This window comes from Vombatus ursinus, unplaced genomic scaffold, assembly GCF_900497805.2.
Source record: "Vombatus ursinus unplaced genomic scaffold, bare-nosed wombat genome assembly UNPS02014810.1, whole genome shotgun sequence".
In the NCBI taxonomy this organism is placed as follows: Eukaryota; Metazoa; Chordata; class Mammalia; order Diprotodontia; family Vombatidae; genus Vombatus; species Vombatus ursinus.
The window spans coordinates 42,907,710-42,920,415 of NW_020954588.1; the positions used below are offsets into that span (position 1 = coordinate 42,907,710).

The window sequence follows — 12,706 nt, forward strand, 5'->3', positions numbered from 1 at the left end:
TATTAGACATAGCAGCCTTCACTCAAAGACCTCTGGTGACGAGGAACCCCAAACTTCCTCAGGCAGCCGAACTCTCTCTGAGAGATGGACAGCTTCTGGGTGGCTGCATAGAAAGCTTTACTTCCCATCAAGTCATTCCCCATAGAGTTAACTTTTTGGACCAACTAGAACAAATCTAAGACCTTTTCAATATAACAAGACCTAAAGTTATAGATGGGGCCTCCCCAACTTCTTTATTCTTCAGATTAAACAATCCCTACTGCCTATAGCCAGTCCTTTTGGAGCATAAACTCAAGGTCCTTCACCATCCTTGTTGGCCTCTTTCGAACACTCTACAGCTTAGCAATGACCTCGCTGATATACATTGCCCAGAACTGAACACAGTCCCAGATGTGGTTTAACTGATGCAGAGTATGGTTGGGGAAGGGGGGGGAGACTATCATCTCACTAATCCTCAATGCATGCCTGTTTTAATGTACCAAAGATTTCCTTCTCTTTTCTTGCTGCCATTATCACAATATTGACTGACATAGAATTTACAGTCCATTAAGACCTCCAGATAGTTATCAGATGAACAACTGTTGAGCCAAGTCTCCCCCATCTTTTCTATAGGAAGCTGATTGTTTGAACCCAAGTGTTAGACTTTACATTTATTCCAGTTCGATTTCGTGTTTTCAATATGATACATAAGTGCCTAAGAGAGGTATGAAGGAAATACCAATCAAGGTGTCAAATGAATCAGGAAAAGTACCCTTCATCTTGTCACACTCACCCTCAGTATCATGAAATAATAATACTAGCCCACAATCCAAAAGCACATAAAGGTTTACAAAGTTAATAAAGGTTAACAACCATGCAAGGTTGATAATGCAGATCATCTCACATACCTTCCCTTCCCATCCCCAGATTTCTACTTCTCTGGGAACACTAAACAAGTCAATACCACCATTGCTTCTGGAAAGGGCATGATGATTGGGGGCCCAAAGGCTCTACTCACCATCCTGGAACTTCTTAAACCAAAATGCCCTTCCCTGGCCACCATTCCCTTCTATTTATTGTCTCCTCGTATTAGAATTGAAGCAACTTGTGGAAGCTATTATCTATAGTTATTCTCATCTGTTATCCCCAGTACTTGCACAGTACTGGGCATAGAGTAAAAACTTAATCAATGTCTTTTATTCATTCATTCATTCATTCATTCATTCATTCATTCATTCATTCATCTCTGTTTTCTGAATGAAAAAACAGAGGTCAATTAAGGTGAAGTTCATAGGTTGCTACATATAGAAGTGGAAGGGAGCTTAGAGTCTAATGCTCTCATTCCACAGATAAGGAAACAGTTCCAAAGAGGTTGTGACTTGCCCAGGGCCATGAGCCAGACCCAGGTCCTCCACTTCTAAGCCAACATTCTTCCCACTAAATATGTCACTTCCAGGGAAAGGGACTTAGTCCCCTGGCAAACTTCTTCTTCAATGAGACAAGCTCCTTTAGCTGCCTTAGACCCATTCTTCAGATGGACTTGGGAATCTTGGTGAGGTCAATAGCTGCATTGAAAGAGTTGGATTGTTTCCTTCAATGCTTCTCTATCTGCATTTGAAGCAAATATTGGGACAACTCATCTGTCACACTATCCTGGTGACTACTGCATGTAAGGGCTTGTCCAGAATGTCATGGGTCATACCACCAAGGAGATGCCATATGATAGACTGATACACTTCCACACAGCCCAAGAGTCTTCATTCCTTCCTTGGAAGAAATGTAAACAAAGCGTATCTCCATGGCATCGGATAAATTTTCCTAGAGTTTTCATTGCCCTGTCTCTTGCTGCTGGTTTTACGGGAGTGTGCAATAATTGGTGGCATACGAAATGGTGCACAGAATGGAGCATTGCCTGCATGCTCAGTCTGCTGCCACTTCACAGCTTTTGATAAACTTCAGCTTGCTTCAAGTCATGCGCTTATTTATAACATATGAGATTCTCCTAATTCAGTGAGACCAAAAGCGACTCAGAGAAAGTTTGCAGAAACCAATCACGTTTCTACCATGTAAAATAAGTAAGTAAGGATGCATTTGATTCTGGATTCCTAAGGAATTCTCAAACTACTTTCTTATCTCCAGGCTATGCCAGCACCTGGGAATACATCCCAAGTTGATTTCTGAACTTACTTTGGATTCTTTTATACCCTTTTGCTTCTAGGATATATAGCTTTTATCTCTTTGGTGAGGTTTAGAGATCACGTCTATAATAAGAAAGGGGGCTTACAAATGGATATGGCCCTGGTGGGCTGTATACCAGGGTATCACCTCTACCACTTTGGTTATTCCAGGAGCTTTGTGAGACCCACTATGAAAAGCAAGTAGTAAGGGCAGGGGGAAATCATAATGAGAGACAATAAGATCTCCTGAAGTCAATTTCCAATAGAGCTATCACTTTAAAAGCATGTACAGTCATTATTGGTCCTTTATTGGGTTAGAATGAAATTAAATACATCAAACTACTAAATTGGCACATGTTAATACCTGCTAATTTCACTGGAATGGGAGTGTCTTCCACAGATGCCCACTGTCACGCTGGTCCTCTTCCTCCTCCCACTGGACCAGTGGCTCCTGCTGTGTAGTCCTGGGCTTTCACTTTACACTGCCTGGAACCAGGCCACTACATCACTTCCTGAACAGCACCTGCATTCCCATTCCCTATAGGCATTGTCTTCTCCTATTAGAATGTAAGCTTAGCACTGTACCTGGAATATAGGAGGTACTTATTAGATTTTTTTGTTGTTATTCATTCACTCAACTTAGCATAGAAGTCTCCAGTTGTCTGAGACTCACACGATGGTCACACAGCATCAAAGGTAGGATTTGAACCCGGTTTCTGGTTCCTTAGCTCCACCCCTCCCCACGCATTATGCTGGCACCATCTCTATGAAATCATTAAGATCAAAGCTGATCTACAAAAATCCCTAGGAGGAATTCACCATGCTGAAGTTTGCCTTCTGCATCTAACTAATTTAGAGATTTCAGGTGACTCAAACCCTTAAGAAAACTCACAAGTTTTGCTGTGTCTTTGCCCTTTTTTCATCATCCACTGTCTATAGAATGTAAATTAATCCACTTCCCATTTTTCCTCTCTTCCCTATTCGCAAATAGATCTGCTTTCAGGAGCACAATTTCCAAAATACTGGGTTACCTCCTTACATGGTTCCATGATCATAGCTGATACACTCAGGCTCCACCCACACAGCCTGAAGGCTACCTCATGATATAAAGGTAACAAGACAAGAGCATGGAACCTAACAGGAAGAGGAGGAGGACTTTGGAGGTGCTGGCTAGAGAATTGAACATCAGCCCAGACTGTCTGTCCTTGGGCAATTTGCTATTGTTAGGCTAAGAAAGGGGAAGTACTACGTCCCTCAGGGTGAATCCCTTCAGACTTGCCCAATGTTGAAAAGATAGACATAAGATGCAAAGTCAATGCACATGTCTGAAAGACAACCATGACTACTTGGGAAGAACCCTGTGATCACCCAAATTTTGAACCAGCAAGGGATGCAATCAACCTGCTCAGCCCATGACTTCTACCTCAAGAAGCAGATGGAAGAGCTCCAAATTCCTGGACCACAACACTCTAATGTTGAGATTGACCATGAGAGATGTCCTTGCCAGCTCCCCACTAACACTTCTATTGGGCTTTAAGGTTTGCAAAGTACTTATATTATCTCATTTGATCCCCACAACTCTATGAGATAGGTACTATTACTATACCCATTTTATAGATGAGGAAGCTGATGTGAGCACTTAAGCGACTTGTTCAGTATCACTGTCTCCCAATCTATTTTATCAACTGTAAAAGCCAACTGGCATCAAATATTAAAGATTATCTATCAATTACCTGGAGACAAAATTTTAGAGTGAATGGAGAACTGGCCAAAGAATATGGAAGACCTGAATTCAAGTCGTTTTTTCTGGTCCATTTTGACTGCAACCATAGGCAAGTCACATCAACTCTTAGTGCCTCAAGCAAATCTATGAAACAGATAGTGAAAATCTGCATTGAGATAGGGAATGTCCTCACTAGCAGGTCCCTCTATCAATAGAGTCAGAGGTTCTGTAGAAAATGCCCTAGCAGACTTCCAGGAGTTTTTCAATGAGTTTGTTAAGATGATTGCACATTCTTTTTGTTCTAAACATAAAGAAGACAATAGGACTATATGGTAGCTTCACAGAAATCTTTTAACAAAGCAGAGTTATGAGGTAATTTGGAGTGAATGGAGGGTGAGAACTGCAGATTTGGATTTGAGGAGTTGTGTGACCCAGCGAAAATCACTTTCTCTCCCTAAACCTCAATTTCCTCCTCTGTAACATATCTTCTATGTACAATTTCTTGCATGTTGTCTTCCCCACTAGCATATGAGTTCCATGAGGAGAGGTACCATGATTGTGCCGCCATTTGTATTACGAAGCAACTAGATGGCACAGTACATGGAGCACTGGACTTGACATCAGGAAGACCTGAGTTCAAATCCAGCTTCAGACACTTAATAGCCAAGTCACTTAATCTGTCTGCCTTAGTTTCTTCATCTGTAAAATGGGGATAATAATAAAACCTACTTTACAGGTGGGATTGTTGGAAGGACCAAATGAGGTAATATTTGTAAAGTGCTTTGCAAACCTTTAAATACCCAGTGTCTGTAAGCACTTAATAAATGCTTGTTGCCTGAGCAAATGGGGATAATAATACCTGCAGCCCCCACCTCACAAGGGTTCCTAGGAGGCTCAAATAAGATAGAGATACAGATTTAGAGACAATTATGGTACAGATATAGATAGATACACACATGTATAGTTATATAGATCTAGATGTCTATCTGTAGATTGACAGTCTGTAGAAGACAAATAGATTGATAGACAGATATCTACGATTCCATCCACATCGGTTCTTTTTGTCACACAAGCTCCCATTCGGCTGTTTAGTGACTGTTTAGTCACTGGGCTGTCCTCATTTGCTTTTTTTAGGGTTTTCTGAGACATTCAGATTTTTCAGGTATTCTAGGGTCAGAGGATTGTGAGCTAGAAGGATCTTTAGGGGGAGGTAGCCTGTGGTTTTATTGCCCACCGTTGATTTTTTTTTCCAGCATTGATTTTTAAAAGAAATAGAGGAACACCTACTAAGTGTGAGGTTTTAGCTAAACCTTGCTGCTCCATAATGATCTTGCGTGTGTCTTTGGTTTGGAAGTGCTAAACTTCTCAGTTGTGTGTGTCCTTTATTCCGTTAGAGCAATTCTTTTCCATTACCACTGCATCATTTTCTCTATTGATTCAAAACAAAGCCCACCTACTTTCCATTCTGTTTTGTAACTGTCTAGAAATTCTCCTGTGAAAAAGATGCAAATAGGTCACGCTTTCTGTTTGGTGAAGATCGTATATGTACGAATGAATGAACAAACAAACAAATGAATGAATGAAAAACATTTATTAAGCCTGTACTATATATCAAGCTCCCTATAAAGCACTATATAAGTACATATATACATGTGTATATATGTACATATATAATTACTAATGTAGTATATATACACATGTGTGTATGGAAATATAATACCTAATATAGTATATATGTACATATATGATAGCTAATACTTATATAGCACTTTAAAGTTTATAAAGCATTTAACATACAATATGTCATTAGATTTTTCACAACAGCCTTGGGAAGTAGGTGCTATTTCTCTCTCCATTTTACAGATGAAGAAGTTGAGACTGAGTGAGTTGCCCAGGGCCACATAGTAAGCATATGAGGCAGGATTTGAACTCAGGTCCTACTGACTCCAGGTCCACTGTTCTTTCCTCTCATTACCGCCTAACTGTACCAGGACTTGTGATTTTATCCATACAGGGAACTCCCTGTGTGATATAGCCCTCTACCAAATCTCACCCACAAATTATTTGTAGTACAGGCTTGGAGTGTTGCCTGAGGTCCTCGGATTTCACACGCCTTGCCTAAGGTTACACAGCTATTATACGTCAGTAATAGGACTTGGACTCAGGACTTTTTGCGTCCAAGGCTGGTCCTCTGTCTATCATGTCATGCTGCCTTCTGGGCCTCATTCATTCATGTACATTTGACATAGCTAGCAGACAACCAGTATCTTCATAGTGATAGTTTGTTTCTTTTTTCCCCCGAGGCAATCGAGGTTAAGTGACTTGCCCAGGGTCACACAGGTAGTAAGTGTCTCAGGCCAGAGACTTCCTATTCCAGGACCAGCGCTCTATCCACTGGGCCACCTAGCTGCCCCCATTCATTTCTTTTTAAAAGTTATAATCTTTCTTTTGTTTTTACCCTACAGCTATTTCTCTTAACTCCTCCCCCCCCCATCCCATGAACTGTCCCATTTAATAAAGAAAAATATGTAAACAAAACCAACTGAGCCAGTGTCCAGGACTGGCAGTATTGATCATCTTCCACATCCATAACGATGATTCATTTCTTATCCAAGAATGTCACAAGAAATAGTTTGGCGATCATCAATAGAGTGACCACAAAGACCTGGGTTCAAGACCTGCATCTTAAAAGTACAGGCTCTGGGATTCCAGGGGAGTCACCGAAGCTCCCAGTGCTCTCTAAGGCAGCCCGCTAAGACCAAATGGCAGAGAAGGAGCCCACCTGCCCTGGCAGAGCAAGTTTCCTCATCTGAGAGTCCCCTATGTCAGTGAAATCATGGGTCTGGACTTCAACTTTGCTGATTTCATTTGGAAGTTAACAAGGGACAGATCAATTTTCTACAATTATCCTAATTCCCCCATCTGCCCGCTCTCCTGTCTCCACGCTCTATTTAAATCAAATAAGACATCACCCTGTTGTTTCTCGGGCAGGCATCCCATCTAGGTTCCTAAGGCTATTTCAACCATCAGACTAGAAGTTGTTTAGGGTCTGGGACCACAGGAAGGCTCCCCCTCATCCAGACTAACAGCATTATTCTTTCTGTTTCCTAGACTTTGTCAAACATGCTTTATTTATCTATGATTTGGATCAGGTGAAGTAAGGATTGAGTCTGCAATAAAAATATCATTCTAGGGTCACACAGAATTGAATCACACAGCTATCACTTTCCATTCTTCCTTGTTCTTCCCCCCTTCAACGCCTAGAAGAGTGTGAATGTCCTAAGTACATTGTCAAGTTTTTGAAAATATAATTTATAACTGACATTTGGAATCATGCTTTATTTTGCCTCATTCATAAAAGCCATCATCAAACAAATGTCTAGTGTTACTTTTTTCCCTTTTTTAAATCTAATTTAAACCATTTGTCCAATTAAATGACACAGTTATTTATCCATCCCTTGGCTACATTTTGAATTCCGTTCTTTAAGTGACATTAAAAGAGAAATTAAGAAGAGCATTGGCTTAAACATTTGAGACATTTTCACTCAGTTAAATGTCAAGAAGATGAATAAAAATTACGGCTTTTTATTTTTTTGGTCCAGACCTATAATTGTATTAATATAATAAACTCCCAGTGAGGAAAGTCTCTCTGCCAATACAGATCCACAACTATTCTGCAAGTCAGAGACTTCGAAAGGTGCTGAGAGGTAACACAGCCAGTGTGGTCAGTCAGAACTTAAAACCAAGTCTTCTTGGCCAGCTTCATGCACCGCTCCAGGATTCCAAGAGTTACCTTATTGGAGAATTTTTTACTTTAACGACAGTTCTAACTACCTCTTTTTGCAGGAGGTAAAAACCCAAATTGGTTAAGCGACATGCCCTGAGTCACATAGCTAGTTAGCAACAGAACTGGGTTGAGAATCTAAGCTCTTGAATTCCCTATTTCATGATTTTGTACATCATATCTTGTTGCTTCTCTTGCTTTGTGTTGTCTCTTGAAGCTAACTGCATGTAGCCTTTTTTTGTTTTCTTCATTGACATATTCAATGTTAGATATATTTTCCTTCTGTATCTCTATAATGGGTATTTTTATGTGTAACTTGTGCCTATTTTATGTCTGCAAATGTTAGTGTAGGGTATTCCCTTGAATAGTAACATAGTTGGGGTAAATAGGGATTCTAATTCAATTGAAAATCTCAGGGGTGCTAAGCGACTTGAATTGTTAGAGTTTTTATTAGGCAGGCAGAAGCTTTCTGAGCAGGTCCAATCTAAGTTGTTTGTTTAAGATGAAATTTAGTTCCTTTTCCAAAAATGAAATAAAATTTTCTTTTCTTCTCTGGCTATGTAGACATTTAAAATAAGAAACACTCCATTTTCATACTTAAAAGTCACAGAAAGCTTTCATATCCTCAAAAAAAGTATTAATATATCAATCAATAAACATTTATTAAGTTCTTACTGTGTACCAGGCACTATGTTAGGCAAAGAATGAAGGATGAGCTACTCACAATTTGCTTACATTCTAACAAGTGAGAAAATGTGTGCATATATAAATAGAAAGAGATAACTATAAAGTGAATGAATGTAAACAAATACAAGGCAGTTGAGTACAAGGTAGTTAGGGAGGGCAGTAGCAATTGGAGGGAAGTGAGAAAGGCTTCCTGCAGAGGAAGGCCCTTGAGCTATATCTAAGAGATTTCATGAAGCCAAGTTGAGGAAGGAGTGCCTTCCAGGCAGGGATGGTCATTGTGGAGGTATATCAGTTCTCTTTGCACCTTACACTAGCCTTCATCTTATTCCACAACTTCCCCATTATTCTTCCTAAATTCTGAACCTGGTTCAGAAGCCTGTTTTTCCCCCTTTTGGCTTAATTGTACCCAACTATACATTCCCTAGTATGAAGACAAAAACCTTTCCATGTGACACTTTAGTGGATGAAGAAAAGAGACAAATTCTCATATTCCTGCATAAACCTATTGGTTTCTCCCCTTGTTTTTACAAAAGCCGAATATTCTGTCTGCATCTTACAGAATCATGTAAATGATGGAGTAAGCATGTGCTCCATTGGTCCAAATGTCAGGCATTCCTGATAAAAGGCCACAGCACAAAAACCAAATCTCTTTTAAAAACAAAATTTTATGCTTGTGTGACAGAAGGTGTATGTAACACCAAGCCTTGGATGGCTTTTCCATAAACTATAGATACTATTACTATACATTTAAGAGGTAAGAATGATGTGCACAGTAACTGCCATTTGGTGAAGTGTCTGTGAGAAAACAATCAGTCATTCAGGAAAGACTGTCAGCTGAGATGGCTAAAGAGCGGGTAAGAGGGAAAAAGGACTGAAAGATCTTATTTCCTGAGAGAATTGGATTTAATCCTGATGAGATCATCAAGAAAGATAGTAAAGAGGAAGAAGAAAAGAGAGCACAGGACAGGGTCCTAGGGGGACAGCCACAGTTAAAGGCATGATATTATCAAGACCAATCAAGAGAGACTTGACCTTGATAAAAAACCCAGAGAGAAGAGGCTTTCTAGGAGGAGTAGGTAATTAGCAGTATCAAAGGCTTCAGAGAGGTCAAGAACCATAAGGCCTGAGGAAAGGTCATTAGATTTGGTCATTTAGAAATCATATTCACTTGCCATCTTCACCCAACATTCCTTCACTCCAAATCCCTCCTCTGACCAGTCAATTCTCTGAACAGCTCCCTTGGCTTCTGATTGTGAACCTGCACCATGTCTACTCTCCCACAGATCCCCACCCTATAGATCCCCAGTGATCTCCACCCCATGCCATGCTGATGTACTTTTCTAGTCCTGGCTCCGGAAGCAATAATCAAATCAATGCTGCCATTCCTGGAAATGACACCCCCATCAGTTACTCCATGACTGACTTATCATGCCTGTGATTTCCCTCATCAAAACACCTTTTCTTGGTCACCACTCCTATATGTATGTGTTGACTTCCTCTAAACTGTCTTTTCTCTATTTTTATTCTCAGCACATAGTTTATAGCAAAAACTTAATATTCATTTCTTCATTCAATGAGGACATGAATGTGACCCTCAGGCTTATGAGCTGTAGTAGGCTCCTGTCCTTGTGGAAGAAAACTAATTTCTTGATTATTTGTGAACTGTGCCATGCAGATTTTGATATTGGATACGTAAGTATTGAATATGCCTTTATGGGGTGTTAAACAGCTAAGCCCTGGAGAGAGTTTGTCGGTGTCAAGATAAGACTCAATTAGTTGGTGAGCTGACAGGTCATCAAGACTCAGAACAATTGTAGAGTGAGACCCCTAGAGGAAGGGAAGGAAAGGATTTTTCTCTTTCTCTGCCATGGCACAAAGGAGTAGTGATTTGCCCAGAGGGAGAAATCTCACTTGGCAGCTTGCTGGTTCCTTGGTTCCAGAAAGATCAAGGCACAATTGAGGAAGCAGAGACATACACTACAAACAGGTATAGATAAAGATAGGTTGTCATTTGTGTCTAGAAGCAACGTCCTGGACTAGGAACCCAGACAGGCAGTGAAGAGAGATTGCTATCAACTCAAAGGAGAGCTAGGTCTGGCATTTGAAAATTGAACGGTGGAAAGGAGCCGACCATGGGAACCTAACTGAGCAACCTCCCCAGCAAAGACATTGCTTCCCAGGGGAGCTATGTGAGGACTCTACAAGAGCAAATACAGCTAAGCCCCACCATATCGGGAGCTGTGCATTGCTCTGGCCACACGTGATGCCTACATGTAATGCCTCATTACTCCTGGGCTCCAAACTGGTATCTACTCTTCCCATGGACAAGCTGGGTATTTGTGGCATAGTGTCCCCCAGGTTTCTGTGTGTACATGTGTTGGGGAAAGGAGAATATTTTATAGTTACTGAAATTTTAGTAAATGCTAATCTTAGCAAGAGCTAGTAATTTCTCTTGAGTGATTGTTAATCTAAAGTACACTGGTAGGGTTTATCAGCTATAGTTGAAGCCTAACCCTACAGAATAGACCATTGAACCATATGGGTGGTTCCAGAACCCAAGATAAGGAACTACCTCTGAAGACCTGAGAGTGTCAGTGCAAGCCAAGAGAGTAACTCAGAGGCGGTGTTACGTATGAAAGTGCTTTGCAAACATGAGAATTCTTAATCGTTTAGGACTCAATTCTGGCATTGGAATAAATAATGACCTGGGTTCAGCTGGTATTTCTTGTTCCTAAAGGTTCACATTTCTAAGCCGTTGGTCTATAGGGAGAAAGGCCCAAGAGGAAAATACCATCTTGCACTGAGAGCAGTGATCTTAGCCCCCATGTTTCATAATGGTAACCGATAGTTTTATTTTTACCCTGAAGTTCTATAGAATTGAATGGAAGTTATGAATGATATTTGTCACAGAAAGAGAGAAGCAAGGCTTTCCTTATTAATCAGTATACAGACTATATCAGTATACGGTATGTTGAAAGAGTACATAAACCAAGGTCAAATGTATGTCTAACAAGAACAAGTTGGCATATGTTCATAGCTCCCAGCCTGCCATCCTAGCTTCAAGGAATTGTTAAGAAGATACTGGTTCTGCTTTTCCCTCCAGATTCTTCTCAAATGAATGTTGATTGTATTTATTTTACTCAGCCTGACTCTCCTGACTTTCTCTAAGCAAAGCATACTGACTATAGCTCACTGGAAATGGGGAAACTGGAAAGACAGGGAGGGTTCATTGACTTCAAGGCACATACAAAGGTTACCTAAATAAATCTGTATTTCTATTAATGCTCCATTACTTTCAGGAAAACAAACTCAGAAAAGCTTCAAAGAGGTCTATAGCTCCCCAAAAAGTAGATAGATAGATTGGTGGTGGTGGTGGTGTGTTCGTCTTTCATTCTCGAAGAGGACCAATTACATCATGAGGGTGACTTGCACATGAATTGGATTTAAGTGAGGTGGAGAAGGGCAGACACTGAGATCCCAGCTAAGCTCCCTACCCAGCAGAGATACTGCACCCCAGGGGAGCCGTGGGAGAATCTAGGAAGAAAGTGCTTTGCAAATTGTAAATAGTACTGATTGTGATGATAATGGGAATAATAATGATGGCAATGTAAAGGACTCCCAGGCCCTCTAGTACTGCCTTGGCCGAATCAGCTCCCTCATTTCCATTGCACTCCAAGATCGTGCCCATTCTTCCCATGGGACCTGTATGTATGTGCGGGATAGCATACCTCAGGGTTATGTGGGGGGAGAATTGTCCAGCCACTGTTTTTACTGTGACATCTGAGTAAATGCCTTTGCTAAGAGTTAATAATGTCTATTGGCTGATTGTTAATGGGAAACACATTGGTGGGGATTTGTTAACTATCATGTTGGGAGAGCTGACCCAAACTATGTAGTAGCTGACCTCTGGAGAGCCAATGTCCAAATATAATTGCAAGTCAGCAAGTGGCCCAAAGGAGGAACTAAAATCCTTTGCAAACTGCAATGCACTATATAAAGCTATCATCCACTACCCCAGTAGAATGTAAACTCCCTGAGGACAAAGACTTTTATTTTTGTCTTTCTATCTATCCTTAGTACCTAGCTAAGTGCCTGGCACACAGTAGGTACTAATAAACACATATGATTGACTACTGACTCAAATTGTATGTTCAGCCCCTCTTCGTGTTTGTCTATACCCCCAGTGCCTTGCACAAAGTAGGCATTTAATAAATATTTGTGGCATTGATGATTATAATGTTCAGGAAGTTTTTCCTTGAAGGCAGCACGAATACTTGTCCTGTTAATTACAAAATGGAGAGTGTAATGGAGAGCGTAAACTGGCCTCTTTTTCTTCCTTCCTTCTTTTTTCTTTCT

The 12,706-nt window shown here is 40.5% G+C and overlaps 1 protein-coding gene across 10 annotated transcripts in view; it reads left to right on the top strand.

The window, feature by feature from the left end:
• Window positions 1-12,706, top strand: part of VEPH1 (ventricular zone expressed PH domain containing 1) — a 222,831-nt gene that overhangs the window by 147,231 nt on the left and 62,894 nt on the right. The gene's annotated exons all lie outside the window — the stretch shown is intronic.